This window comes from Malaya genurostris, chromosome 1, assembly GCF_030247185.1.
Source record: "Malaya genurostris strain Urasoe2022 chromosome 1, Malgen_1.1, whole genome shotgun sequence".
Taxonomy (NCBI): Eukaryota; Metazoa; Arthropoda; class Insecta; order Diptera; family Culicidae; genus Malaya; species Malaya genurostris.
The window spans coordinates 40,943,261-40,949,393 of NC_080570.1; the positions used below are offsets into that span (position 1 = coordinate 40,943,261).

The following is a 6,133-nucleotide window of genomic DNA, read 5'->3' on the forward strand; positions in this document are numbered from 1 at the left end:
TTTGATTCAGTTTCCATAAACATCCTATCTGAGAAGTTGCATCAGCATGGTCTTTCACCAATTTTGAATAACTTTTTGTATAATCTGTTGTCCGAGAAATACATGTATTTCGCGCATGGTGATTTGTCAACAATACGATTCAGTTACATGGGTCTTCCTCAGGGCTCATGCTTAAGCCCCCTTTTATACAACTTTTACGTGAACAACATTGATGAATGTATCAACACATCTTGCACGCTAAGACAACTTGCCGACGACAGCGTTGTGTCTATTATAGGACCCAAAGCTGCCGATCTCCAAGGACCATTGCAAGATACCCTCGACAACTTGTCGACATGGGCTCTTCAAATGGGTATCGAGTTCTCTACGGAGAAAACTGAGCTGGTTGTATTTTCAAGGAAGCGAGAACCAGCACAATTACAGCTTCAACTAGGGGGTGAAACCATAGCTCAGGTCTTCACATTTAAATATCTCGGGGTCTGGTTCGACTCCAAAGGCACCTGGGGATGTCACATTAGGTATCTAAAACAAAAATGCCAACAGAGAATCAATTTTCTTCGTACAATAACCGGATCATGGTGGGGTGCCCACCCAGGAGACCTGATCAGGTTATACCAAACAACGATATTGTCCGTGATGGAATACGGATGCTTTTGCTTCCGATCCGCGGCGAACACTCATTTCATCAAGCTGGAAAGAATTCAGTATCGTTGTTTGCGTATTGCCTTAGGCTGCATGCAGTCGACTCATACGATGAGTCTTGAAGTGCTCGCGGGCGTCTTACCGTTGAAAAACCGATTCTGGGATCTCTCATATCGATTGCTAACCCGATGCGACATCTTGAATCCGATGGTGATTGAAAACTTCGAAAGGCTTGTCGAGCTCAATTCTCAGACCCGTTTTATGTCCTTGTATTTTGATTACATGGCTCAGAATATTAATCCTTCTTCGTTTGTTTCCAATCGTGCTCATTTCTTGGATACTTCTGATTCTACTGTGTTTTTCGACACATCCATGAGAGAATAAATTCGTGGAATCCCGGATCACGTGCGCCCTCAAGTGGCCCCAAATATTTTTTATAATAAATTTAGAACAGTCAACTGTGAAAAGGTGTTTTACACTGACGGTTCAAACATCAACAGGTCCACAGGCTTCGGCATCTTCAATCAAAACATCACCGCTTCTCACAAACTCAATGATCCGGCTTCAGTTTACGTCGCAGAATTAGCTGCTATTCAGTACACCCTTGAGATCATTGAAACCTTGCCCAAAGACCATTACTTCATTGTCACGGACAGTCTAAGCTCAATAGAAGCTCTCCGGGCAATGAAGCCAGGAAAGTATCCCCCATATTTCCTGGGGAAAATACGGGAACACTTGCGAACTTTATCTGAACGGTCTTATTTAATATCGTTAGTCTGGGTCCCTTCGCATTGTTCCATTCCAGGCAATGAAAAGGCAGACTCATTGGCTAAGGTGGGCGCATTAGAAGGTGATATTTATGAAAGACCAATCTGCTTCAATGAATTTTTCAGTATCTCTCGTCAGAAAACTCTCGAAAGTTGGCAAACTTCATGGAGCAATGGCGAACTGGGACGATGGCTACATTCCATTATCCCTAGGGTATCGACGAAACCTTGGTTCAGGGGGATGAACGTGAGTCGCGATTTCATTCGTGTTATGTCGCGGCTCATGTCAAATCACTACACCTTCAACGCACATCTCCGGCGTGTTGGGCTTGCGGAGAGCGGTCTCTGCACCTGTGGCGACGGTTATCAGGACATCGAGCATGTCGTGTGGTCGTGCGTAGAGTATCGTGACGCCAGGTCGAAGCTACTGGAATCCCTTAGGGCCCGAGGTAGACCGCCTGAGGTTCCGGTTCGGGATGTGTTGGCGAGTCGGGATAGTTTATATATGCTTCTCATATACCAGTACCTTAAACACATTGATATACAAGTGTAATGTGTTATCCCTCGCTCAGAAAGTATAAACTCCACCTACAGGTTCGACACTAACATCCGCCCGATTCTCTCGATCCCCGTCCCTGTCCACCATCTTCATTGGAACTAACAAGATCTTTTTTTGTCACTAACTTTTTCGTTACCCCTTCCCTATCTCTTCACCATCTCGATGGCAACTAATTAGATCTTTATCGTTTCCAAACATTTTGTTCCCACATCCCCTTTTTACCCCGTTTCCACAATATTTACTTTTTTTTTCATTCTCTTCCGTAACATCACCATCATCGTCCACGGAAGGCCGCCCCAGTCGAAAACCAGCATGCGGGCCACCCGCCGGGCCTTCGTAGCCTGGGGGTGTTTCCCGCGGACCCACGCGGACCGAAGGATGCGGCCAACATGGATCTTCGCCAACGGCATATGGAAGACCCTCATGCGATATTCAATTCACCGGCCACTACCGATAGCTTCTCGAGAATCCGCTACCGCTACATTACATAATGATACTTTTCTAGTTTTAAGTTAGTCGTAATTAAGATTAGTAAATACCCTTGGCATCTTAGAGCTTAAGCAGTGTGCCTTAAAATTATACTATAATATTGAATAAAAAAAAAGTAGGGTCGAAATTCACGTCTGTCTGACGGTATATGTTCAACTGCTATGCTGTCTTAGACGTTCAACTTGAACTATTTGGCACTGACGAGTCAAAGACGAAACGTCATGATTACTTCAACAGATGTTTTTTTTTGCATGAATACGTTTCACTTTTCTTTAAAAATCTACAATGATTCAACTTCCGATTCCGGAATTTATTAGAGCTAAACACGTGTGCACTAGCTTTCCTCGAAGATGGTTGAGTCGATTTTCACAAACACTACGAAAGGGCCTAGGATCCCATAGAACATATTTATTAAGAGCCGGCTTCCGGTTTCGGAGTTACAGTGTGATAAGTGAAAAATCAAGTGATCAAATCATGATTTCAAGATAGTTTTTTTATAGGTGACCATGCAAACTGAAGCGAATTCTCCACAACTGGTTGGCAAAATCTTCTAATTGGAAAATTATGTCAGTTGATGGCCAAACAAACTTATTTTGATCATCCGGTTCCGGAAGTACCAGAAATAATGATTAAAAACTCCAAAATAGTTTGCATAAATTTAAATTCAAATGAAAGATCGAGAAAATGTTAACGTCAGTATTAATTTAATTCACACCGTAGCCGTGCAATGTTTCACTCCTTTACCTAACCTTATTTGAATGAATATTAGTATGTTTTTGATGTGAATAAGTCGTACTTTAATTTAGTTGATGAAAAAGAAAACTTCTGAGCCAATCAACGAGAATCTTTTGTCGTGAATACGACTTACTTTACAATGGGGCACCTTTTCAGAATTTACCCTGTGCAAGAATGGGTAGAACTTAATCGTGAATATCTCCTGTTTTATCGTGGGGTTCTCATCCGCAAGATCTAATAAAATTGTATCAAACAACGATACTTTCAGTGATGGAATATGGTTGCGTTTGTTTTCGTTCCGCTGCAAACTCTCATTTTATCAAACTTGAGCGAATTCAGTACCGTTGTTTGCGAATTGCCTTAGGCTGCATGCACTCGACACATACAATGAGTCTTGAAGTTCTGGCGGGAGTTCTTCCATTAAAAGATCGATTTTGGGAGCTTTCATCACGCCTGCTAATAAGATGTGAGGTGCTGAATCCCATGGTAATTAATAATTTCGAACGACTAGTCGAGCTTCGATCTCAAACAAAATTTATGACAGTATATTTTAACCATATGTCACAGGAAATCAACCCTTCAATTCCCTCGACGGAAATCCCAAAAATATTTTCAAGTAAGTTCAGGCATATTGACTCTGAGAAAATGTTTTACACGGACGGATCGCGAATTGAAGAAGCGACAGGGTTTGGTATGTTCAACAATAATGTTTCGGCCTCATTTAGGCTTCAAGAACCTGCATCTGTTTATATAGCAGAGCTAGCAGCAGTTCATTATAGTTTGAGTGTAATCGTCACATTATCTCCAAACCATTATTTCCTCTTCACAGATAGTCTGAGTGCAATTGAAGCCATTCGCTCAATCGCTGCTGGCAAAAATGAACCGTTTTTCTTGGGTAAAATAAAACAGTGTCTGAACGACATATTGAATAATAATTATCTAATCACTATAGTCTGGGTCCCGGCTCATTGCTCCATTCCAGGCAATGAAAGAGCCGATAATTTAGCCAAACGTGGTGCTATTGAGGGTGAAATTTATGAGCGACCGATTGCTTTCAACGAATTCTATAGTTCGTCTCTCCAAAGAACACTTGCCAGCTGGCAAGCATCTTGGGATAGAGATGATCTGGGTCGGTGGATGCACTCAATTATTCCGAAAATATCGACAAAGGCATGGTTCAGGGGACTGGATGTGAGTAGGGATTTCATTCGTGTGATGTCCAGACTCATGTCCAATCACTACACGTTAGATGCACATCTCCTTCGAATTGGGCTCTCCGAGACTAATCATTGTGCTTGCGGAGAAGGTTATCGGGATATTGATCATGTCGTTTGGACATGCGTGGAGTATCGTGATGTCAGATCTCAACTAATAAATTCTTTGCGTACCCAAGGTAAACTATCCAATATCCCAGTTCGAGACATTCTTGCTTGTCGTGACCTTTCATACATGAAACTTATTTATCATTTCATAAAGAAAATTGGAGTTTCAATTTAATAAAGGCCCCTTTTAAGACTTAGTTCTGATCCCAGCTGCGTCCATGAGTTCAACCAATAGCTAAATTAGAATAAAAATTATGTAATGATACAAACAAACTCGAAACAGTTTATGAAATTATCAACAAAATGTCTGAAAATAACAGCTTATTTTATAATTTATAGAAGTTAATCGTTTGGTTCAAATAATATTTCCGAGTAGATTTCATAATTAATGACGAGTTACCTAAGATGATATTTAAGCTATAAGAGAATATGTTTTAATAAATTCAAAACGTTGTGACTATGTTAGAATTAAATTAGGATAAGAATATTATGTAAAAGTGATGCTACGGCGAAGAAAAACTTATGTAAACTGCCTTAAGAAATAAACGTATTTATGGAAAAAAAAAATCTGTTTTATTTAAGGCAGCAATATAATTTCTTCTCCATACCATCGGAAATATGTTCTGCAATTTATGATAAAATTTTCAGTAGTATGAGATATCCAATAATAACTCAAGTTGGAGTTTTCTAAAATGACTTTTCCACCACTAGTCTCTAGAGATGCTTAATATGTCCGCCATTGAGACTTTTTTCACATTTTTTTTATCGTACCCACAAATTTACATTATTGAAAACAGAATTTTTCTAACTTTTTCTGTTTCTGTTTTCTTGTACAGTAAAATCAACAGAACATGCTGGTCAAAACCCCCCTCCACGAATAGACGTAACGTAAAGCGGACAAATAAATTAAGAATGCACCTCCTCCGACCTCGCGAAGGTGAGAGTCTGTTTTTATCCGCGAAACAAATCAGAACTTCTCCTAACAAAAAAAAAACGGGTGGGTAATATCAGAGACATAACTGGATGACGCGAATACGAATAAAACTGACACGTATCTTTACACTTCTGAATATCTAAACTCTTTCTCATAAGTTGATATACTGCTTAAGTTGTAAAAGATTTCATTTCTTCACTTCTAGAATTATAACGCTGCATCTACTCTGGAGTACGACGAAGTCATGAAATTTTTTTTTTAACACACAAATTAATAAGACGGGCGAAAGAGAGTAAAAAAGCAGTGCAAGCTGCAGAAAACAAAACAAACAAATGGATAAAAGTGTGTAAGAAAGATGGTGCAATTTTTGCACAGGATTTGAAAGATAGCGTTCAAATGAATTTTTGATGAATCCGGAAAAAAATGAAAAAAATGTTGAAAATACAAATAGCTTTATCCGTTTATTCGATTGTAATGACATTTCGATGTAAACGCCGTAGTTTTTGAATATTCTGAATGCCTATTTATATATCACTACTGGAAGCCCCATTTGCGCTATTATTTCACTTATGTAAACACAAACATTGTGAATATATAATCACTTTTTTGTGTTCTCTTTCCACCTCTTTATCAGCTCGAAAACTAGCAATCACGAATCAGTTCCAGTTCGATAGCGCACACAGAG

General features: G+C 39.7%; 1 protein-coding gene across 2 annotated transcripts in view; it reads right to left on the reverse strand.

Moving 5' to 3' along the window:
* The window catches only part of LOC131437809 (transcription factor IIIB 90 kDa subunit), a 36,697-nt gene that overhangs the window by 6,325 nt on the left and 24,239 nt on the right, over positions 1–6,133 (reverse strand). The gene's annotated exons all lie outside the window — the stretch shown is intronic.